The sequence below is a fragment of the Papio anubis genome, chromosome 6 (genome assembly GCF_008728515.1).
Source record: "Papio anubis isolate 15944 chromosome 6, Panubis1.0, whole genome shotgun sequence".
NCBI lineage: Eukaryota > Metazoa > Chordata > Mammalia > Primates > Cercopithecidae > Papio > Papio anubis.
The window spans coordinates 115,709,951-115,734,679 of NC_044981.1; the positions used below are offsets into that span (position 1 = coordinate 115,709,951).

At 37.5% G+C, this 24,729-nt stretch overlaps 1 long non-coding RNA gene across 4 annotated transcripts in view; it reads left to right on the forward strand.

Annotated features, from left to right (window-relative positions):
- The window catches only part of LOC110743148, a 197,511-nt gene that overhangs the window by 155,844 nt on the left and 16,938 nt on the right, over positions 1–24,729 (forward strand). For all 4 annotated transcript variants that reach the window (XR_002521722.2, XR_002521723.2, XR_002521721.2 and 1 more), the window contains exons 3-5: positions 12,752–12,845; positions 14,707–14,858; positions 18,231–18,256. This is a non-coding gene — a long non-coding RNA (uncharacterized LOC110743148). The remainder of the gene's footprint in view (positions 1–12,751; positions 12,846–14,706; positions 14,859–18,230; positions 18,257–24,729) is intronic.

Genomic DNA, 24,729 nt, shown 5'->3' on the forward strand with positions numbered 1-24,729 from the left:
TGTGCAGAAGCTCTTTAGTTTAGTTAGATCCCATTTGTCTATTTTGGCTTTTGTTGCCTTTTCAGTAATAGCCATTCAGACTGGTATGAGATGGTTTCTCACTGTGGTTTTGATTTGCATTTCTCTAATGATCAGTGATGTTGAACTTTTTTCCATGTGATTATTGGCCACGTGTGTGTCTTCTTTTGAGAAGTGACTGTTCATGTCCTTTGCCCACTTTTTAATGTTTTTTTTTTTTTCTTGTAAATTTGTTTAAGTTCCTTTTGGATGATGGATATTAGACCTTTGTCAGGTGGATAGATTGCAAAATTTTTCTCCCATTCTATAGGTTGTTTATTTATTGTTTCTTTTGCTGTGCAGAAGCTCTTTAGTTTAATTAGATTCCATTTGTCAATTTTTGCTTCTGTTGAAATTGCTTTTGACATCTTTGTCATGAAATATTTGTCTGTGCCTATGTCCTAAATGGTATTGCCTAGGTTTTCTTCTAGCATTTTTCTACTTTTGGGTTTTACATTTAAGTTTTTAACCCATCTGGAGTTTAGTTTTGTATATGGTGTAAGTAAGAGGTCCAGTTTCAATTTTCTGCATATGGCTAGCCAGTTCTTCCAGCATCATTTATTAAATAGGAAATCTTTTTCCGTATTGCTTGTTTTTGTCAGGTTTGTTGAAGATCAGATTGTTGTAGGTGTGTGGTCTTATTTCTGGGTTCTCTATTTTGCTCTGTTAGTCTATATGTCTGTTCTTCCACTAGTGCCATGGTGTTTTAGTTACTGTACTAACTGTAGCCCTGTAGTATAGTTTGAAGTCAGGTAGTGTGAGGCCTCTAGCTTTCTTCTTTTTGCTTAGGATTGCCTTGGCGATTTGAGCTCTTTTTTGGTTCCATATAAATTTTAAAATAGTTTTCTTCTAATTTTGTGAAGCATGTCAATGGTAGTTTAATGGGAATCACATTAAACCTATACATTGCTTTGGGCAGGATGGCCATTTTCAAAATATTGATTCTTCCTATCTATGAGCTTAGAATGTTTTTCCATTTGTGTCATCTCTGATTTTTTTGAGCAGTGGTTAGTAGTTCTCCTTAAAGAGGTCCTTCACTTCCCTTATAAGCTGCATTTTTAAGGTATTTTATTTTTTTGTGGTAATTGTGAATGGGAGTTCGTTCCTGGTTTGGCTCTCAGCTTGCCTGTTGGTGTATAGGAATGCTAGTGATTTTTGTATATTTATTTTGTATTCTGAGACTTTGCTGAAGTTGCTTATCAGGTTAAGAAGCTTGGCCAGGAACAGTGGCTCACACCTGTAATCCCAGCACTTTGGGAGGCTGAGGCAGGAGGATCACGAGATCAGGAGTTCAAGACCAACCTGGCCAAGATAGTGAAACCCTGTCTCTTCTAAAAATACAAAAATTAGCCAGGTGTAATGGTGGGTACCTGTAATCCCAGCTACTCGGGAGGCTGAGGCAGGACAATTTCTTGAACCCAGGAAGTGGAGGTTGCCATGAGTTGAGATCGTGCCACTGAACTCTAGCCTAGCCTGGGTGACAGAGCAAGACTCCATTTCAAAAAAAAAAAAAAGAAAGAAGCTTTTGGGCTGAGACAATGGAGTTTTCTAGATATATGATCAGAGACATATGTACATGTATGTTTATTGCAGCACTATTCACAATAGCAAAGATGTGAAATCAACTTAAATGCCCATCAATGACAGACTGGATAGAGAAAATGTGGCACATATACACTATGGAATACTATGCAGCCATCAAAAGGGATGAGATCATATTTTTTGCAGGGACATGGATGGAGCTGGAGGGCATTATCGTTAGCAAACTAATGCAGGAACAAAAATACCTCATGTTCTCACTTATAAGTGGGAGCTGAATGGTGAGAAAACATGGACACATGGTGGGGAACAACATATACTGGGGCCTGTCAAAGGGTAGTGGATGGGAAGAGGTAGAGCATCAGAAAGAACAGCTAGTGGGTGCTGGGATAAATACCTGGGTGATGGGATGTTCTGTGCAGCAAACCACCATGGCACATGTTTACCTCTGTAACAAACCTGCACATCCTGCACATGTACCCCTGAACTGAAAAGTTGGAAATACATAAAAAAGTCAGGAAACAACAGGTGCTGGAAAGAATGTGGAGAAATTGGAACACTTTTACACTGTTGGTGGGATTGTAAACTAGTTCAACCATTGTGGAAAACAGTATGGCGATTCCTCAAGGATCTAGAACTAGAAATACCATTTGACCCAGCCATCCCATTACTGGGTATATACCCAAAGGATTATAAATCATTCTGCTATAAAGACACATGCACACGTATGTTTATTGTGGCACTATTCACAATAGCAAAGACTTGGAACCAACCCAAATGTCCATCAATGACAGACTGGATTAAGAAAATGTGGCACATATACACCATGGAATACTATGCAGCCATAAAAAAGGATGAGTTCGTGTCCTTTGTAGGGACATGGATGCAACTGGAAACCATCATTCTCAGCAAACTATCGCAAGAACAGAAAAAGAAACACGGCATGTTCTCACTCATAGGTGGGAATTGAACAATGAGATCACTTGGACACAGGAAGGGGAACATCACACACTGGGGCCTGTCGTGGGGTTGGGGGAGAGGGGAGGAATAGCATTAGGAGATATACCTAATGTAAATGACGAGTTAAAGGGTGCAGCACACCAACATGGCACATGTATACATATGTAACAAACCTGCACGTTGTGCACATGTACCCTAGAACATAAAATATAATAAAAAATAAAAAATAAAATAAAAAGGAGGATAATACTTCAGCGTCTTTTCAAGAGAACCTTGGGATATATTTCATGTTTTGAAACTTATTCCTGCATTCTTAGGAAAACCATTGACTTATGTTTACTTGTTAAGTAAATGGTTTATCTATTTTTAATGTACTATTTTATTCTTTATTTCCATTAATTTCTTTATGCTGTGTGTGTTTTTCCAACTACTTGAGTTGAATGTTCATTTATGTTTTTTTTTTAATATTGAAAACATAAGGTTTTGAATTTGAATAAATATTTTATGTCTTAGCTACTTCTAAGTTACACAGGATTTTATGTGTCTCTTTTTACTAATTATAAAAATCCACTCAATTCAGAAAAGCGTGAACAAGAAAGTATCACTCATGATCTTAGCAATAGAGCAGGGATCTGCAGACTACGCTTCACAGGCCAAGTCCAGCTCACTCTAAGTTTTTGTTAAAAAAAAGGTTATTGGAAACTAGCTACACCCATTTGTTTACACAGTGTCTGTGGCTGCTTTTGTGTTACCCATGGTAGAGGAGAGCAGTTGTGACAGAGACCAGATGGCCTGCAAAGCCCCAGATATTTGCTATCTAGCCCTTTACAGATTTTTTTTTCTTCTGATTCCTGAGTTAGAGAAAACTAACAACATTTTGGTCTCTCTATCTCAGCTCATTTATTTTTGATATCAAAATATTGGCATTTATCTTTCTACCTGTCTGGGGGAAATATTGTCAGTGGTCTTCCTAATGCCATTTTTCCCCCTTAATTCTTATTTAGAGAAAATTGCCTGTTTGAGGGAATGTGTCTATATAAAAATACTTAATTTTCTCTACTTTTCTTCAATTAAGAGTGATGTTGGGATATAATTCTGAACAATGAGGGTGCTTCAGTTTCTGATTTCTATAGGGCATACAAACTTAGTAACTTAAATAAATATTTAAAGTTTCTGGGTACTTCTGATCTGGACATGATCGTGGCCGGCCTTATTCGTGTGTCTGTGGGCATCTGGTGAGCTGGGTAGAGGTTGGCTGGACTGGAGGGCTGCAGGTGGGACCATTCAGCTCTTCCTGATGTGTCTTTCGTAATGATATAGCTGGTTCCTGGCAGTGAGAGGGAGTTCTCATGGCAGTGCCAGTAGTCCAAGTGAGAAAGCAGAAATGTGCAAGTTCATTTTCAAGTCTTTGCTGTGTTGTTTGCTACCATCCTGGTGGTCAAATCAAGGCACCTGTCCAAGCTCACAGTCACAGCCAAAGAGCATAAAAATGAGAGGCATGAGAAATTGGGTCCACACATGCAATCGATTTACCAGATAGACATAGGTAAAGGTGCATGAACAGGGTATCCCTTCCCAAATAAAAAGAGAAGGTATTTCTTCTGCCCAAAAGAGAGATGTGAAGTCTGGAGGTGTGGTCACCATCTTGTGCCTTTGAAGTGACATATACAAGAACAAAGGTCCATCTATTTGTTGATTATAGTGGAGCACAAAGATAGATCTTGCATTCCCGAAATTCTGTTTTTGCCTCTTGAGCAATTGTGGAATGAGTCTGTTGTAGGAGAAAAATAAACCCTTCCTGAATCACCTCCTAGCATCAGGTTTCTGCTAAATATTGTCAAGTATGTTTTTCAGTTAATAATACATTGATAGCATTTCTTATTAGTACATATAAATCTAAATTAGTACATACAAATCCGTTCTCACAAATGGCTTATAATATATGACTCTACCAAAACTTATTTAATGAGCCTCCTCTTCAAGATATTTAGGTAGCTTCCAGATTTTCAGTATTACAAATCATGCTTCAGTGATCATCTTTGCACATATATCTTTGCACACTTCTCCAAGTGTCTGTATAGGGTATACTTCTGTTAGAGAAATTTTGAAGAATGAACATATTTATGTTGTTAAACATATGGCAAGAAAATTCTGCAAAAAATTGGTAAGATTGACTTGCCTATCAATAATTTATGAATATACTTATTGTCCCAAAACTGCTCCAAGTTTGGGTTTTGACAATCTTTAAAGATTTTGCCAATCTATTTGAAAAATATATATCTCATATTTGTTTTAGTTGATAATGTTTTGATTTTTAGTAAGATTGGCCCCTTTCCACATATTTATTATTCACATTTTTAAATGAACTTTCTGCTTATATTTTTTACTCATTGTTCTGCTTGTTTGCCTATCTTTTTCTTGCTACATTGTATTTGCTTTCTACTTACTGTAATATGATTGATTGTTTGTATATGCTTTATGTGTTGTATACATGTTCTCCTAGTTTATTGTCTTTTTTTTTGGTTAATGTACATTTTCCATGAAGAAGCTCATTTTTGTTCAGAAAAACCTACTAGCTTTTTAAAAATGTTTCTGGGTCTTGTCTATGGTTTTAAATCCCTTTCTTTTTTTTCTTTTCTTTTTTTTATTATTATACTTTAAGTTCTAGGGTACATGTGCATAACGTGCAGGTTTGTTACATATGTATACTTGTGCCATGTTGGTGTGCTGCACCCATCAACTCATCAGCACCCATCAACTCATCATTTACATCAGGTATAACTCCCAATGCCATCCCTCCCCCCTCCCCATAATAAGCCCCGGTGTGTGATGTTCCCCTTCTAGAGTCCAAGTGATCTCATTGTTCAATTCCCACCTATGAGTGAGAACATGCGGTGTTTGGTTTTCTGTTCTTGTGATAGTTTGCTGCGAATGATGGTTTCCAGCTGCGTCCATGTCCCTACAAAGGACACGAGCTCATCCATTTTTATGACTGCACAGTATTCCATGGTGTATATGTGCTACATTTTCTTAATCCAGTCTGTCACTGATGGACATTTGGGTTGATTCCAAGTCTTTGCTATTGTGAATAGTGCTGCAATAAACACACATGTGCATGTGTCTTTATAGCAGTATGATTTATAATCCTTTGGGTATATCCCCAGTAATGGGATGGCTGGGTCAAATGGTATTTCTAGTTCTAGATCCTTGAGGAATTGCCATACTGTTTTCCACAATGGTTGAACCAGTTTACAATCCCACTAACAGTGTAAAAGTGTTCCTATTTCTCCACATCCTCTCCAGCATTTGTTATTTCCTGACTTTTTAAAGATTGTCATTCTAACTGGTGTGAGATGGTATCTCATTGTGGTTTTGATTTGCATTTTTCTGATGGCCAGTGAAAATGAGCATTTTTTCATGTGACTGTTGGCTGTATGCATGTCTTCTTTTGAGAAATGTCTATTCATACCCTTTGCCCACTTTTTGATGGGGTTGTTTGTTTTTTTCTCATAAATTTGTTTGAGTTCTTTGTAGGTTCTGGATATTAGCCCTTTGTCAGATGAGTAGATTGCAAAAATTTTCTCCCATTCTGTAGGTTGCCTGTTCACTCTGATGGTAGTTTCTTTTGCTGTGCAGAAGCTCTTTAGTTTAATTAGATCCCATTTGTCAATTATGGCTTTTGTTGCTGTTGCTTTTGGTGTTTTAGACACGAAGTCCTTGCCCATGCCTATGTCCTGAATGGTATTACCTAGGTTTTCCTCTAGGGTTTTTATGGTATTAGGTCTAACATTTAAGTCTCTAATCCATCTTGAATTAATTTTCATATAAGGAGTAAGGAAAGGATCCAGTTTCAACTTTCTACTTATGGCTAGCCAATTTTCCCAGCACCATTTATTAAATAGGGAATCCTTTCCCCATTTCTTATTTTTGTCTGGTTTGTCAAAGATCAGATGGCTGTAGACGTGTGGTATTATTTCTGAGGGCTCTGTTCTGTTCCATTGGTCTATATCTCTGTTTTGGTACCAGTACCATGCTCTTTTGGTTATTGTAGCCTTGTAGTACAGTTTGAAGTCAGGTAGCATGATGCCTCCAGCTTTGTTCTTTTGATTTAGGATTGTCTTGGCAATGCGGGGTCTTTTTTGGTTCCATATGAACTTTAAAGTAGTTTTTTCCAATTCTGTGAAGAAACTCATTGGTAGCTTAATGGGGACGGCATTGAATCTATAGATTACCTTGGGCAGTATGGCCAATTTCACGATATTGATTCTTCCTATCCATGAGCATGGAATGTTCTTCCATTTGTTTGTGTCCTCCCTTTCTTAAAACTGCAAAAAATTCTAAATTTTCTTTCCATTACTTTTGTGGTTTTAAAATATATCTAAGTCTTCAATCCATTTGAATTTTTTATATGTGTTTAGTGTGGGAAGAAATATAATACTTTTCTTTCAAATAAATGACTATTAGTAAAAGTGGTCTTTGTTGTGTGTGTTTGTGTGTGTGTATACACATCTTTGTCAGGTTATGTTATGAGTCTTATTTTGGCTTTGAAAAAGATAATATGAAGATTTTTATCTTTACATGATCTGGAAATGTTTAAATAACAAAAGAATATTTTTAAAAGGCTTGCAAAGATTTTTTATAAATACTGGCAATTTTGGGGAGTAACTGTTTTGGGGAGTAACTTTATTTCATTTGTTATTTTTGTTCTGTTTAGGTTTTCTATATTTTCTGGAATTTCTTTTGATAATTTATATTTTCCTAGAAAACTCTCAGTGGTTAGCTAGTAGTTTGTTTTGTTAAAATATTTTTCTACCCATTTGCAGACAATTTACTTTCACATATATTTACGCATTCCAACTTCTATTATCTAATTCATTAATTTCTGGTTCTTCTTTTTTCATTCTTTCATTTTGTCTTTCTTAGGGATTTTCTTGTTGCTGCTGTTCTTGAAATGAATACCTTATTGTTCAATGCTGTAAGTGTTTCAGGCTACAAATTTTCCTCTCTGTACAGCTTTGACCGTATGTCTTAGTTTTCAAGTTTCAATACTTGAAAAAGAAGTATTTTCATTTTTATTATTTTGTAATTATTCTTTTGACTTTTTTCAATAATACATTTTCTGAGAAGCAGTTTACATTTTTAAGAGATTGGACTGTTTTTCTTACATTTCAATTCCGCTATTACTTGCTAGTTTATGGAATTCTAGATGAAAATTAATATAAATTATTTGTACTTTTTGGTCTCAATGTTTTCCTTGAGAGTTAATATTCAATCACATTTTCTAAGTGATCTAATGATCTACAGATGCTTTATGCTGAATTCTCCATTTTTATGGCAATATATAAAGTATCTAATGACATATATATGCTGTATTTTGCCATTTAATAGATATAAACATATATTCGTATTTTATATTATTATGTTACTTAGCATAATCCTTCAATTCCCTTTTCATAAAGGCTCTGTGATGCTGTTAAAGCAGATTCCTGGGCACCATTCCTAAAGACTCCGATTGGGTGAGTCTCAAATCCAAAGAAAAGCCCTACCACAGTGAGCATGCTCTTTGCTGCATGGGATAGGAGTGGCTGAGGGAAGCCCTGTATATTCAGATCTTTTGTTTGACAATTTGTGTTTATTTATTCAGCTCAGCTGACTCTGTTTAGCAGCAATACAACTAACTACTTCTTTATCTCCTTCCCCTTTTTGATCTCCAGATCATTTCTCAGGGTTAGAAGTATCACAATATATTGGCACTCTGTGCTCTATCTCAATTTTGTTAAAAACGTATTGGTTGGATTGTAGCCATTTCCTAGTTTCATTGAACATAGAATTTTCTCTCTCGGATTATTTTGCTGCTCTGGTGGTTTTAAAGAGAGATCATTTTCAAGAGAAGTTTTTTTTTGTTTATTTTTCTTTAGTTCTGCTATTTCTTTAATTCATCTCAATCTGTAATCTTATATCTTATCTATCACCTTGCAAAGTCTATGTTTCCCTTAATTTTCTCAAGTGCAGAGCATTTTCTGCCTAAAAAATATTCCAGAGTCAAACTTCTTAATCTAGTTTCAGTGTGCTACATTTATGTTCTCATTTTGAAATATTCTTCTTGCGTAGCTTCTCCATTTTCTTTTCTATTTTATTTCAATAACACAGGCTTATGTAGGTTTGATCTCCCATCTCCTCAGTGATAGTGTAGTTGTATTCTTGGGATCTCTACCTATTTTCCAAGGAATTATTAAGATCCTCCCTTTAAAGTCCATGTTGGACAATTTAGCTATATCATGTATGAGATATTCCATATTTCAGTTATTCAGCAGCCTGAGCATGATAGGAAGTTGAGTACCTTGTCACTCACAACTGGGTAATTATATAAAATTCTGTGAAACATTTCTTGATGTTTGAAAAATGGTAACAGAGTACAGTTTGAGAAGATAGAGATGATCCTTTCCTGCCCAGAGATGTAGACATCCGTTGTGGAGTCACCTTCTTCAGGGACAACTTGTCACACTAGTTTGACAGTGCTTGGGGGAAATGTTCCATGGTTCATGGACTTTCTATATCAGAAGGTGAATATGTTTTCTCCACCATGGATAGCTGCCCTTAGTGCTATTGATTGGGAGCTGTGAAAATGTCAGAAATTCAGTCTTTTTCTGTGCCTTATCTTCATCTTCAGACTTTGCCCCTTTAGGACATATTTTGATAGCAATACAATGTACCACAATGCTCTTTGCAGATAAGGAAACTAAGGCATGGAGATGTTAAGTAAGTCAATCAGCCCCAAGTTTAGAGATGGAATGTGAACATAGGTGACCTAACCGCCTGGCTCTTTACCACTATGCTATCCCTTCTTTTTACCAATATTTATTGAAGGCCGATGATATAAAGTCCTTAGCTGGTAGGGCATCATAATATGACTTCATAGGAGAGCTTGAGATTTTTAGATCTACAGATAATACACAAGCCTTTTTTAGGCAAAGTACTCACTGTCTCCTCAATTTATGAGTCTTTCAATTTATATACTTGCTGATGTCTCTTTCTGCCAATTCTCTCCTGGAAATGCACACAGACACTATAATAGCTAAAAGGCAGTCCGCCTGAGAGAGTAGAAGGAGAAGAGAGGTACAAACCATTGCAAATGCAATAATCCACCTCTGGATAATTGAAAACTAATTAAATAGTATGATGTTCTAGGAGATTTGTCCAAGGCTTTCTAATAATAATCTAAAACATGGTAGTTGTTTTGTAACATTTGTGATAGGACTACTCTTTCAGGTGTCTGCTAAAGATATGATTAAGATGAATTCATTAATTAATCAAACATTCTGTTCAGTTCTCCTTTTATCCCCCCCTTCTAACTGCAGTTGATATTTTTCCAGAACACAAGAGGTATCATGATTCAATTGGCTGTGGGAAACAAATAGCATTTTTCGATAACAACTCAGTCAGAGGTCAGTTGCCAAGATTTTATTGTTCATCCCCACACAGTAAGATGATTTCTTTTCTCTTATCTTTAGCTTGACACCAATATGAGGCAGCCTAAGTTTCCTCTGCTATGTTTGGTGATTGATTTGATTTTTGTAGCCAGGGAAGCATCCTTTCACTGCATGAAGACCTGGGTCTCCCAAGGCTTCTGCAGAGAACTGCTGGAGCACAAAGGATTCATCTCAAAGTTTGTTTTAGAGACTTGGGAAATTTTAAAAGCTTACCGAGGCAGTACAGCAAATGTAGCCTAATATTAATACCGTAGACTACCAGGAATAGCAAGTCCAAAGCAACTAACCTTACTTCCGGCATCTAGGCTGGCAAAGTTCATTGATCAGGTTCTCTAAACTATGCTCTGCTCATATCCACCTTTAAATTATTTCCATTATCCCAGAAACTAATATACTCCATAAGGCTAAGACCAAATAATCCAAGTTAATAAAAGCAAGTAAGTAAACGAATACCTATCTGACAGCTTTGCATGAAGCAACAAACCATCTAGGTAGTCCTTATAATTCTGAAGTTTTCCTCTCACATTCAGCAGAGCTCTCAACCATCCTTCTGGATTTTGCCATATCGTTTAACTCTTTCCCCTATCATACAAATGAGAAAACTTAAGTAATAGTTGTAATTATGTAGGTTATTCTACTTCTCAATAGAAGTATGATGCAGGGTGTCTTGGTCTGTCTTGAACTAGGCTCTCTGGTTTTTGTAGAATCACTGACTGATTTCCTTTATGCCATTTGGATTTTTTTAACCTCTGGGTTCTTCTCCTCAACTGTACTTTAAGAGCCAGTAGTATTTATTGAAAGAATACTATGTTTCTAGGCATCTTAGGTCATTACCTTTAATCATCCCAAGAACCCTAGCAGGCATCAATACTAATTCTGTTTCACAAATAAAGAAATTGACGTTGAACTAGTAAGTGGTGGAACCTCTGTCTGAGTCTGAGACTCGACTCAGGACTCTCTCATTCAAAGTAACCACGAAATTTCAATTCATATAAAAAGGAAAATCTTTATGCCAATACAGGTTTTCAGGGTTTGAGGAAGATATCAATGAAACTACCATGAACTGGCTCACTTTATTATTTCTCACAAAAGGTAGTTGTTGTAAACCTTTTTGCTTAGATTTTGCTTTGTGCACAGTCTGTTTCTATGTAGCATGGTATGAAACGAAGAAAAATTATTCAAAATTCAGTAACTTCCTTATTGATAAATATGGATATCAAATCCAGATGATGCAGATTCCTATGTTTTTGGAGAGGAGAAATAAAGAGGAAAGGTTTATGTAAAGAGGATTAAAGAAACTTCTCCAAAATCCAGCAGCACAAGGGGATTTTTATTAGCTTTACAAACAAGAATAGAACTTTGAACAGTTCATAAACTCTAAGTCAATCTGACCCTTTGCCAGGAAACATGAATTCTCTTTCCAGTGGGTAACAATCAGTGTTGGATTAGTCAGCACCTGTTCCTCTTCTTCCCCATTTCATTTGTTTCTGCTAAGAAACCGGCAATTATTTGCATTTAAGGTCTACCATATTGATGATATTTGAAACTGTAAATTGGATTTGCTGTCTGAGGTATGGGGTAAATACAGATAAAAGGAAATTAACATTGGCAGCAGGTGAAGAAGATACCAGCCGTTTCGGAAAGGTGAAAGAACTTCAGTGCAATAGCCTTACCCCTCCAAAGTCAAGGGCAGAAAGCATTTTAAGAAGGAGTGATCACTAGAGTCAGATGCTATGTAGAGTTCAAGGATGACGAAAACTGATCAAGGGGCCATTAGTTTGAATGATTAAGAGGGCAATAATTTCTTTTAATAATGCTATTTTAGCTTTCAGTGGTAGGGACAAAAGCTTTAAAAGGGAGAAGTAAAAGGGCCACATCCATGTGGGCTACTGTTATGTTTATTCTATTATTTAATTGTCCTGATATTATTTCCTAGTAATCCAACCTAAATACTGATCAAAAAATGACTTAGGTACATATGTAGTTATTAACCCTGAAATGATTTAAAATGAATTTTAAAAATGCCTTTTCTAACTAAGGCTAATTTTTCTCTCCTGGAAGCTGAAAAGACTGCACTATTAGGACCATTTTGAGCAGAGAATTTATTATACAAGGTACAGTCTCACTGGGTATGCTGACCAAGTAACCTTGTTTAGAAGAAAATATACGTTTTTGGTTTAGTTTAAAAGAGGTGAGTAGGAGAAGAGAAAACAGCAAATTACAAATAAGAGGCAATGCCTACTTTGGGTTTTTAAATTTTTTTCCTGCTCCCAAGTCTATAAAACTCAATGAGCCACAATGAGCATAATATAATAAGGTGTTCATAGTTTCCCTTTACAGACTTTCAGGCAGACCAGCCATATAAGTTCTGTAGCTGCACACTGATGCCCTAACACAAGGGAGGCTGCATTTCTATAGGTGCTACCACTGATCACACCACCTGAAAATGCTGAGTGAATTGCTTTAAAGAACGTGGCTGTCAGACCTCCACAGTGTCAAGTGTGTATTCATTTAGTTAGAACTAGGAACCAACAACAGAGAAATGACAATGACTAAAATCAAGAGTCTCTGATGACCAGGGAAATTGTTACAAACGTCCAGGGTGTACTGACTCTAAATAGGATGCCTAAGTTCAAGTCCCCATGGTGTTGTTTGTGTGATTATGAACAAGTTATTTAACCTCTTGATGTGTTTTCACGTTATAGAAGAATAATGACATAATGACATCTGGACCACCAACTGTCCTGCAGAGTCACAGAGAGACGGCCAGTGTAAACCCTCAAGCAACTACATGTGAAAGTAATTAGTGTTATTAGCATTTCTGTTTTGATTCCCCCAATGCTTTATTTTATATTGGGCATTAGAAATATTTTCTGGACATATCTGCCAAGGTAGAAAATGTTAGTAATTGATAACTATTTTGAAATTATCCTTTTATTTCGTACCTAAAAACCAAAACCCCCAAATCCAACAAATAAAGAGCATTACCAACCTATAAACAAACTGAACTACTGAGGGAAGTAATTTTCTCAACGTTGTCCAAGTAGTCAGTGGAAATCCCTAGAAAAAACACTTTCTTGGACTTCCAGATTTTTATGTCTTCATGCAGCATGACAAACACAAATACTCAATAATTACGTGTTTTAATGAGAAAATAAAAATAAGAGGCATCTTTTTCTACTTAGTCAGTTGCATCTTTCTGTGAAATAAACCCAGCTTCTAACATTTTCTTCAGGGTAGTTGTGCCTCTCCAGCTCTCTCTATCCAGCTGTAGCAGGAAAAGCTGTATTATACCCTTACTCTGCCCCTTGGAATAGGGCCACAGTGGAATGGTGCAGAAATGGGCACCTGCCCCTAGGAAATGCTCTGGGAATTTTCTCTCTGGATTCTGAGGGTATAAGTTGTGAAACTTGGCAGCTGTCAGTGACCTTGTTTCCTATATAAATTTCTAGAGTCCTAGAGAGGTGGTCTGGAGGGAAGAGAAGAAAGGAGAGAAGAGAAGAAGAGGGGTGGGGGGAGAAGAGGGAAGAGGAGAAAGCTCTTGTATAGAGTGGAAAAGACCCACTATGAAGCCCAAGTCTTTTCAATCTTAGTTTCAGGCCAGACTATTTATTTCAGCAGGCTGGTGTTTTTCTCCGGATCCTTTGACAGGCACACTGGTGAGCATATGGACTTTGTGGTCAGCGGAACTGAGCTTGGATCCTAGAGTCATTTACTGGCTGTGTGACCTTAGGAAAGCTATTTAAATTCTAGAGTCTCAGTTCCTTAATCTGTATAAAAGGATAAAAAGTCTTCATCTTGTAAAGTTTTTCTAAAGCTTAAATAAGATATTATGTGCAAAATGCTTAATTCAAGCCTTGTGTGAATTAGACACCTAGTAAAATACAGCCATTAGAATGGTAGGTTTTTGGAATTAGGGAATGCTAGGGCAGAAAGGATTATTGGAAACCATCTGGCTTGTTGATTCTCATAAGACCCTTCAGAGTCCAAGAGCTCTCTAAAGACAGATAACATCAGAAGAAAACAGGACCTCTGCCTCTCAACTCTCACTTCACACAGAAAGCCTCTATTTTTGTGTCATATTTAGGAATTTCTAGTTTAAAAAGTAATATAAGGGAAGACTTTTGCAAAAGGAAAGTTTGAAAAAAAGATAGTGCAACTTACTGACTTTATAAACAAGGAAACTGAGACACAGGAAGTCAAGTGATTTGCTTCTTTGTCCATCTTGTCAGGGAATTCTGGGGGTACACACACTCTTCATTAATATCAGCAAGCCCAATGCCGGGTATCTTCAGCCATTGGCTCTCCTTCCATGGTAGCTTCCCCAGATTCAATGCTACAGTCAAGAGTGACTCCAGTCTGCTTTGCCCATTCTAGGCACCAGGTTCTGATTGAAATTACAGAGGGAGGCTGTGATCAGATTAATTATCTAAAACTATTTTTGAAGACAGTGAATAGACAATTAAAAAAATGAGATGACTAAGCCCATGCTGTGGAATAAAAACTCTATACTGTTCTCTCAAGTTATTTAGGCAAAATTAAAAACAAGAAACTCTGAAGAATATAAAGTAGGCTTTGAGATGGACTTCCGACTCTTACTGGAAATTGGTAAAGTCTTTAGTCATGTATCATTAAGGGAATTGTCTCTGTTATGGTCCAGTCTAGATGTCTCTTCATCATTCATGTTCTGCTGATACCATTCATATCCTGCCCCAGACTGGGATGACATTTTCACTTTCTTCAATCAAGCTTTATTCATGATTACTGTGAAATTTTTAGTCTCTGCATCTGCAATTGCTCAAAGATGATACTGTAAGTCAACTGATTTCTAAGAAAGCTTCAATTCTGAAAAATGCCTGTTGCCAGTTAGCAACTCATAATGGTTAAAATGACATTAATGGACAATGTTTATTGAGCACTGCAGTGCTTCAGCCAGGTCACAGATTGACAGGAAGAGACCCCCCGCAACCCCATCCAGCACACACACACACACACACACACATACTGCAAGGTTAGATTAGGTTCCTGATCTAATTAGCCAAGGATGCAAACCTAATCACAAGGGAGGTGGCTACACAGGAGACGAGCAGATGCTGCGAATCTCAGTATAACTTCCTGGGCTGCCCCCAAAATCTAATGGGAGCCCACAGCTTCCAGAGACTCTGTCCATACAAGGTGCACAAAGGGTCTTTCTTGACATGGCATTGCCCTTTAATATTCAGGGTGTCCATCATTTTCTAGATGGAGTTGTCTAACAACCTATTTGCCTCTTGAACCCAATTCAGTGTCTGCAACATCTCATCGTCAGGGCCTGGATGTCCCAGAATCAAATCTCTGCTTTCAGATTTTTGGGGTCCTGGGAAAGACTCAATTTTCCATTCACCAAGTGCCCTGGCTCTCATGTATCATCTCATTGAATCCCTGGGAAGAGCTACTACAGGTTCACAATAATTATCCAAAATCCTCAGGGTCATATAAATTTTTCAATTCAGAACTTTGAGATTTCAGTCAAACTGCATAGTGCATGTACCATATATTTAATTTGTACCACCTCCAGTGAGGTCTGAGGCAGCACCCCATAAATAATCACTTTATAAGAGGATTAAATAAAGGCTATGAATTGACTTACCTTATTTCAGTCAGGATCTGCTACCAGATGCTTTTGTGTCAGATGCATGCCAAATGTGCCAAATGCTTTTGTGCCAAAAGTCTTTTGGCTCTAAGAACATTTTGGACATTGCAATGCAGATTACGTTTGTTGACCTATGTTATTATCTTCATCTTGCAATGGAGGAAGCGGAGGCTTAGAGACAGACTTTAAGAACTTTGCCCAAGGCAACAGCCAGTAAGTGGTGGGATTAACATTCAGAGTTAGGCCTGCCTAAATTCCAAGCTCACATCTTTAATCACTCACTATAACCTAGCTGTGGCTCCCTTTCAGTTTGAGAGAGGTTTAAATGTTCTGTCTCCCTCTAAGAGGAACTTCACTAGGGGGAGAATAGTGAGACAGCTTGGGTGGGAAAGGAAGGGGACATCCAAATCCCAGTAATCAAGATAAATCAATTTTAACATAATATACTTACAATTAAAATTAATGCAAAAAATCCTCAGTTTAAAAAATATCAAAAATTTAAATCAATATGGGATCAGCGTTACTGACTTTCAATTTTTCCTCAAATGCCCACATGGCTCTCTGAGAGCTGTGTGAGTACTGCTGTATCTAGTCTCTGCTTTCCCTGCAATAAGAAAAGTATGATATCACATTCCTTTTGGCAAGAAGGGTGGCTCCAGAGTGGGTCCCAAGGGAAGTGGTTCTTCAGTGTACAGAATTCATGAACACTACCATGCTTCCTGATTACCAGGGTTAAACATCCTTTCTGGCTACAGAAACCCAACGTTATTGTTGAACTGTTTCATTCCATCCTCAATTATACCAAGAGAAGAAAGGTTATGTTTTGTAGACACTTCAACAGAGTTAAGGGATTGGAATGGAAAGGTTTAAGTTGCTGTACTATCAAGTTCACAATTGTTTTCGTGAGGCCTAGTGAGAAACAGAATCCACTCCAATGAAGAGAGTTTAATGAAGGAATTACTTACGGGGTGAGGAAACAGAAAGGACATTAGGACACTCAGAATGGAGGAATAGTAGGTTGCTGATACTACCCACTAGCCCAAAGGGGAGCAGGGGAAAATGGTGGTCCTAGAATGCGAGAACTGATTGGTGCAAAGGAGCTGTGAAGCAGAAACTATAGTTGTGGAGCAGCACTGCCCCAAAGCAGGGAGAGAGAGGGGAAAAATTCCCCAGCCTCTTGCTCCCCTACTTTATCCAGTCTCATGCCAGAGCCTCCCATGGGCTGGACCCATAGGAAATAGCCAGAGTTGGGCCTGGCTGGTGCTGTGAACACTGGTCAATGTGGAGCACAGAGAAAGGCATCTGAGGGTGGAGAAAGGATCTGGGGCAGGGAGAAACTGAAGGGAAACCACAAGAGTCTTGAATTTCACAAGCTCAGACACTATCAAGTACACAGTCTATTTCACGACACAGTGAAAGCAGAAGGAATACAAAGACAGTTACTTTAGCTAATGATTTCACTATCACTTAAAATGAAATTATTGTGCGCAAAAATCACTATTGGGTATTATTAGGTTGGTGCAAAATTGATTGCCATTAAATGGCAAAACTGCAATCACTTTTGCACCAACCTAAAATTCTCATTGTGCAGAAAAGAGACTGATTTTATTCTCCTTTTTAATAAATAGAAACCTTTATATAGAAAAGAAGATGGTTTATGTTAATGTGAGTCCCTGGCAATATGATGCAGATTTCCTTATTCTCCCATTCAAAACAATAAGAGAAACACTAGGAGATAAGGCATTGAAGATTTTAAACCATAAATAATCCTTCAGAATCAGCATTCAAAGACAACGAAAGGACTCAACGGGGATTTAAGTAAAGTGGCTATTTTTATACATCATTTTAAGAGCATGGTTAAAAAGTGATGGCCATTGATTTGGTATGACTCATGGCCACTGACGTGGATATATTCTCTAAATATATGAGACGTCTATCCTGAGGTAATTATAGATTTCTTTTCCATATGAATGACTACATTGGGATGTTATTTAGACTTCTGATAAGTAAGGAGGATAAGGAGAATGAGAGCAAGATGCTCTACCTGTCCCTGAGGACCACCAAGGAAAAAGATTCTACTTAGACCGTAGAACTCTTAGTGCTAGTGTCTTTTCACATGTTTATGAGTTCGTGTCAAAATTTAAGACCAAATTGCTTGATTCTGTCTTCTAGCACCAAATTCCTTTAGGTGATGCTTGGCTCAGTTCTCCTTGGGTCATCCGGATCTTAACAATGTCTAAAATACTAATTTTTCACGTTCCCCTTTGGTATAGTTGGGTGAAGGACTTGAAGCCAATATAAGTCACTGTTAGAAAACACTATTAGAATTTTTCTCCTACAAATTATATCAGATAAAGAATATACAAATTTTTAGAAGTATTTTTCAGGCTACCTGTCCTATTGGTTGAATCTAGTTTATGCTGATAGCACTCTTTCCTCCTCAGTGTGGATGTTTAACCACACTTTCAATACTCAGTTCATTTTTCTGTCTCAGCTTCTCCCTTCCCACTTGAACAAAATTAAATATCTACCTTTTAACTTTTGTCTTTCAGAGACCCACAAAGGAAGAGATACTGAGGTAAATTTTCAGAATAGATTTGGGAAAATGTTTATTAGTAATTAATTTATATAGAGTCAATGTTTATTGTGTATTCTGTATATAACATTGTGTTTTATACTGGGAATTTAAAGATAAGTAAGACTTACTCCCTTATTTTCAGAAATATCAAATCTAATAAGGAAAACAAATAGGTAAAGATGATTTCATTTAATATGCTAAAGATAATAATAGAAGTATAAATATTTTTTTCTGGATACAGGCATTCTGAGCCCACTCATAAACTGCTGGCAAAATAAATTCAAATACTTATTCTTTCGTTCTCAGAATGTTGCCCAAAGCCTTTATTTGTAAAGCTACATGTTTTTTGACTTGCTTTATCAGTTGCATAGAGCAGGATAGCAGTGCATCTTTATATTATGAACATTCATGCTGACAACAAAATGGTGTGTCACTTTTGTTGCATAGAGATAAATGTGATTGCAGTGTGCACTTGAAAGATGAAACTTTATAAATATGACTGTTTTGGAATTGAACTTAGAGGTCATGTAGATAAATGCATATGTTTGAAAGTCTGAGAGTCCTGGATTTGACTTTTGGTTCTGCCATTTACTAGTTGTGTGAAAGGTTACATGAAACCATTTGAAAATAAAAATATTATTTTTTAAAGCAGGGATGAAATACTCATCTAAGAGCATGGTGGTGATAATTTAATCATATTACATGCATTTGGAAAATATAATGCCCATAATAATCATTCGATAAATGGTAGTTATTGTTATTACTTAAGGACTCCAAAAATTACTTGTATTATATAATCCTTGCTTATAAAATGTTCTGTTAAGGAATCAAGGATCATCATTGCTCAACAAATTAGCTTATAAAAGTATAATTTCAATGTACATAAGTATACAATTATAGAAAAATTTTTTTAATGATAAAATTGACCCTCACTCACTTTCGAGATAATAATACTGAGATTTAGAGGGCTCTAGTAACTTGCTCAAGTCACTGAGGTGTTTAGAGAATACACAGCTATTAACCCCAAGCAGTATCTTGCACTTCAGAGTTTACTTGTCCTCTCCACTCACTTCATCCCCACTCTCCCTGTAGTTTCCATCTGCATTACAAATACTCCTTTTCTCATGAACATTTCTGATTCATGCTCCTTTGACAGGGAAGCTAAGCTGTTCTATCATTGATGAGGTGCGAATGAGTTGCTGTTATTAATACAAACAGAGGCACCCTCTGAGTATTATGCATTTATCAGATCAAGCATCAAAATATGAAACTACAAAAACAACTAATGAAAACAAAATGAATATTGTTAGCTAAATTAATGCTATCATCTTCCTCAAGTGCGTCTTCAAAAAGAAATGGTCCAAAGGCAAAAATAGAACAAGCTGAGAACACTTAGTTCCACAGTATAGAGGGTTTGAAACACAGACTTAATTTCCAACGTGTTAAATTGCTCAAGTGTCAGTGGTGATAAGTATCAGCATAAGAAAACCCGCCCCCAAATTCAGTATTCTCCTTCCCAGCAAATCTAATAGAATTATAACATAACCCAGCAATAGCCACATCAACCAAACGAATCTGCAGTTTGAAGCCTGACCCAGAGATCCCCTCTCTGCTTCCTGCTGTAGGAGTTTTAAAGCCATTGCCACTGTTCCTTTCTATTGCCAAAATACTTGTTTCAGTGGCCTCTACGAATGATTCCGATGGAGCAGGGATACCAAATCAAGGAACCATGTTACTAGGCATGTTTATTTGTTGAAACTATGTAATGCTCTTGAGGTTAGTGAAATTAGCATCTGTATCTGTTAAACTCATTTTCACTCCTTTTCAAGTCCGTGCCATTCTTTTAGTGGTTTAGCCCTTTGTGATCAATGCTTATAAAAGAAATGCTTTAGAGGCTGTATGTGCTGGCAGCATGGTGGTTGGTCAAGCTTCCTTGGTCACCTGAAGAGTTGCCTTGATTTGAGGACGGCAGTGATTTGAATAGTGTTGGTTCAAGGTAGTTTTGTCATTTAAAATAATATGTGGGAAAGGGGCTGCTTATGTTTCCATTATGTTTTCTCCATGTCTCAATGAGGATAAGATTCTGCTTGAGGAACTCTAGGTAAGAACATGTAGGATGATTCCACTTTGAGGAAAGGTACTTTGTTACTAATGTTGGTAAGACAGCTTCTGCTATAAATGCTCTTCGCAATCCACATGTAGAGAATTCTGGACAACAGTATCAGCCTGGATGCCAGAAAATGCACAGTGAGCATGACATGCCCATCGGCTGAGGCATTCTGACTGCAGCTGAGGACGCAATGGTATTTTACTTGAGATTCAGGAATGCAGAGGATAGTTTCTATGGGAGAAAGAGAAGCTTTGTTTAAGTAACTGATCTAAAGACATTACAATGTTAGCTGCTTTCACGCCTTCAAATCCCAAATATTGCTTAATATTTGATTTACTTTGCACTGATGATTTGGAATTAAATAAGATATAGTCCCTGGCATCCAGAGGGTCACAGTCAAATAGGAAAGATATGGATGGATATTACCAAAAATTATGAGATATTCTTTAAGTTTGGAAAACTTAAAGGAAAGGGCAGATTGATTCTCTAGTGCTGGCTGCAATGGGCGATTCCTCAGAGAAGGCAGGAGAATGATTGGCACCTGAACTAATCCTTGGAGAACATATAGAAATTCTCCGGACAAGATGCAAAAGCATTAGAAACAGAGAAAATAATGTAGCAAGGAATGGTACGAATGGAAGCTGTAATAAAAATGGTCATTTTGAGGGTTTTTAAAAAGGTGTCACAGTATCCATTTAGCTTCCTTGCATTCATTTTATTTTACATGGAAGAAAATAAATTAGTAGCACATAAAAAAATAAGAAAAACAAACAAAACATATGTTCTGTTAGTCTTGAGGACCTAAATATATATCATCGTAAAATCTTTACATATAGGCCATTCTCGAACTGTGGCTATTTTTATGAAACTGTTGAAATATTGCAGGCACCCCATTGACAATTACCATTCGGTGATGATTGGAGGTTAAAATTTATAAAGAGATTTTTATATTCTGATAAAATGATAGATGCTTATGCTGTTCCACAACTGCACCACCTTTTCAAATACCATTCCATTACTATTGCTTCTTAGATGACTTGATGATGGATCACACTGGATATAATATTTCATGCTGAATCTCCCTAATATGCTCCTCAATCTGACATTTGAATTGCCTCAGGAGAATTTTCTAGTCAAAAGCCTGCATAACTTCATGTCACAGAAATTAAAGCTATTTACACAAATAATATTTTTAACATGCAGGAAATAATTCTCTTTTAAGTCAGTAGAGTACGGGAAAATAATAAATTCTTAGAAATCTGTTAAAATATAGATGCCCAGACTTAGAAAGTTTTACCAATAAGTTACTTATAAATTCAAAGACATAAAGTGTAGGCGCTACACAAATAAGGGCCATATTGAGAATGTTTCCTATTCAGAAATTCTTAGCATGAAGCCTAGAAATGGGGTCACTAAACTACTCACATATCTTGGCATCAAATGTCCTGGTCACCGCAGAGCAACCTTAAACTACTAACAGCACTGGTAATGTTGAGGTGTTAGTGAAAGCATTCGTATATAGCATGAGTGTAATGGAAGCCAATATTAAGTATGATATATCATTAATTGATGAAGATGCCTTTTGTGATATTTTTCAAACTATTTGCCGATAATATTGAAAGAACTATGTGTTGTCTAGCAATTTGACACTTAATGAACATTTTAAAATTTTCTTACTATGTGTTAGGTGTGGCATTAGCATTCTGCAATGCAAAAGATGAAAGCAACCAGTCTTTGTCCTGGTAGGAGGCAAAGTGTGCATGGTTGCTATGGCTGGAAGCTGTGTTTCTTTCTTCACAACCAAGCTTATCCTATCAAAACAAATGAGCCAGGCAAAAACCTTTGCTTGAGGGAAAAACCTCACAGAATCTAAACACTTTAACTGTGATTCTGATCCATTTATTTCTCCTCTCCTTCCTTACACTCTGTCATGTCTGGAACCCAGCAATGATTAGAGTCACAGGACAGAGAAGAACTACTGGGGGCAGAGTATGTAGATAGATCACGTAGAACCTTCTAGGCCATGGTAGGATTTTTGAATATTACTTTGAATGACATGGAAAATCATTAAAGAGATTGAGGCAAAGAGCATGGCATATCTAAGTGTCTAAAAGGATTATTTTGAGTGCTGTAGAGTAAGAAGAGATCATAAGGTATAATGAGTAAAGCAAGGATCTAAATGGGAGGTTATAGGAATAATCCAGGCAACGGGTAACAGAGACACAGACTAGCCTGCCAGCAATAGATGTAAAAAGTTTTCAGATTATGGATATATTTTGAAGACAAAGCCAGTAGGATTTGCTTAAAAATTGAATTCAGGATGTAAGAGAAATGATTCAAAGATAAAACCACAGATTTGGGTTTTATAATTTGCAAGAATGGAGTTACTACTAACTGAGATGGAGATGACTTCAGGCAGAGCAGGTTTGGTGGTGGATATTGGCCATTTTATTGGCCATGTTAATTTGAGATGTCTGATATACATGTAGAGATGTGACATGAACAACTGCATATAGGTCTGTGTTTCAAGAAAGAGGACTAGCTGGCCAAATAACTACCAGCTGACAATATGTAGTTAGTAGTTAAAGCAACAGGACTGAAAGAGATCACCAAAGAACTAAAAATTACAGCATTCCAGTATTCAGAAATTGTGGATATAGGATCCCAACAGATAAAATTCATAGGCAGAATTGAAGTCTATGTGCATAACTATGTCAACTAGTGTCAAGTCAAAGAAATAAAAGACAAGGTCAGCACAGTGGCTCATTCCTGTAATGCCAGGACTGTGAGAGGCTGAGGGAGGAGGAGAATTCCTTGAGCTCAGGAGTTTGAGACCAGCCTGGGCAACATAGTGTGACCTCATCTCTACCAAAAATTAAGAAATTAGCTAGGCATGGTGGTATGGTGTACACGTCTAATCCCAGCTACTTGAGGGGCTGAGGAGGGAGGATTAAAAAATAATAGTATGATAGCATATCCTGTGTCAGGAGACGTGGAATATATCTTTAAAGGCAACTGTTTTTCTTAAGAATTGACCATATAGGAACTTTTGGACTTTGATAGTTGTATTAGTTTATTCTCACGCTGCTATAAAGAAATACCTGAGACTGGGTAATGTATAAAGAAAAGAGGTTTAATTGGTTCATGGTTCTATGGGCTGTGCAGGAAGCATAGCACCTTCTGCTCTGGGGAGGCCTCAGGAAACAAACACTCATAGTGGAAAGCAAAGGGGAAGCAGGTACATCTTATGTGGCAAGAGAGAGAGAGACAGAGAGAGCGAGAGAGAGCGCTACACACTTTTAAATGACCAGATTTCAGGAGAACTTACTCACTATTGTGAGGACAATACTGTGGGGGAAATCTGCCCCCATGATCCAATCACCTTCCACCAGGTCCCACCTCCAACACTGAGGATTACAATTCGACACAAGATTTGGACAGAGACACACACCCAGAGTATATCATTCAACCTCTGGCCCCTCCCAAATCTCATGTCTTTCTCAGATTTCAAAATACAATCACACCTTCTCAACAGTTTCGTACAGTCTTAGCTCATTTCATTATTAACTCCAAAGTCAAAACCCTATTCTGAGACAAGGCAAGTCCCTTCTGCCTATGAGCCTATAAAATCAAAAACAAGTTAGAAGTTAGTTACTTCCAAGACACAATGAGGGTACAAGCATTTGGTAAATACCCCCATTCCAAAAGGGAAAAATCAGCCAAAATAAAGGGGTTACAGGCCCTATGCAAGTCTGAAACCCGAGGAGGGCAGTTGTTAAATTTTAAAGCTCCAAAATAATCTCCTTTGATTCCATATCTCACATCCAGGGCACACTGGTGAAAGGGGTGGGCTCGCAGAGCCTTGAGCATCTCTGCCTCTGAGGCTTTGCAGGATTCAGCCCTGAAGCTGCTCTTAGGGCTGTTGAGTGCCTGTGGCTTTTTCAGGCACAGTGAAAGCTGTCAGCGAGTCTACCATTCTGAGGTCTGAAGGATGTCCCTTTGTACTCAGCTCCTCCAGGCAGTGCCCCAGTGAGGATTCTGTGTGGGGCCTCCAACCCCACATTTCTCCTCTGCACTGCCCCAGTAGAGGCTCTTTCTGAGGTCTCTGCTCCTGCAGCAGACTGGACATCCAAACTTTTCCATACATCCTCTGAAATCTAGGCAGAGGTTCCCAAGTCTCAACTCTTGAATTCTATGCACCCACAGGCTTAACACCACATGGAAGCTTCCAAGGCTTATGGCTTGCACCCTCTAAAGCAGCAGCCTGAGTATGTGGGCCCCTTTGAGCCATGGCTGGAGCTGGAGCAGCCAGGATGCAGGGAGCAGTGTTCCAAGGGTACACATGACAGTGGAGGCCTGGGTC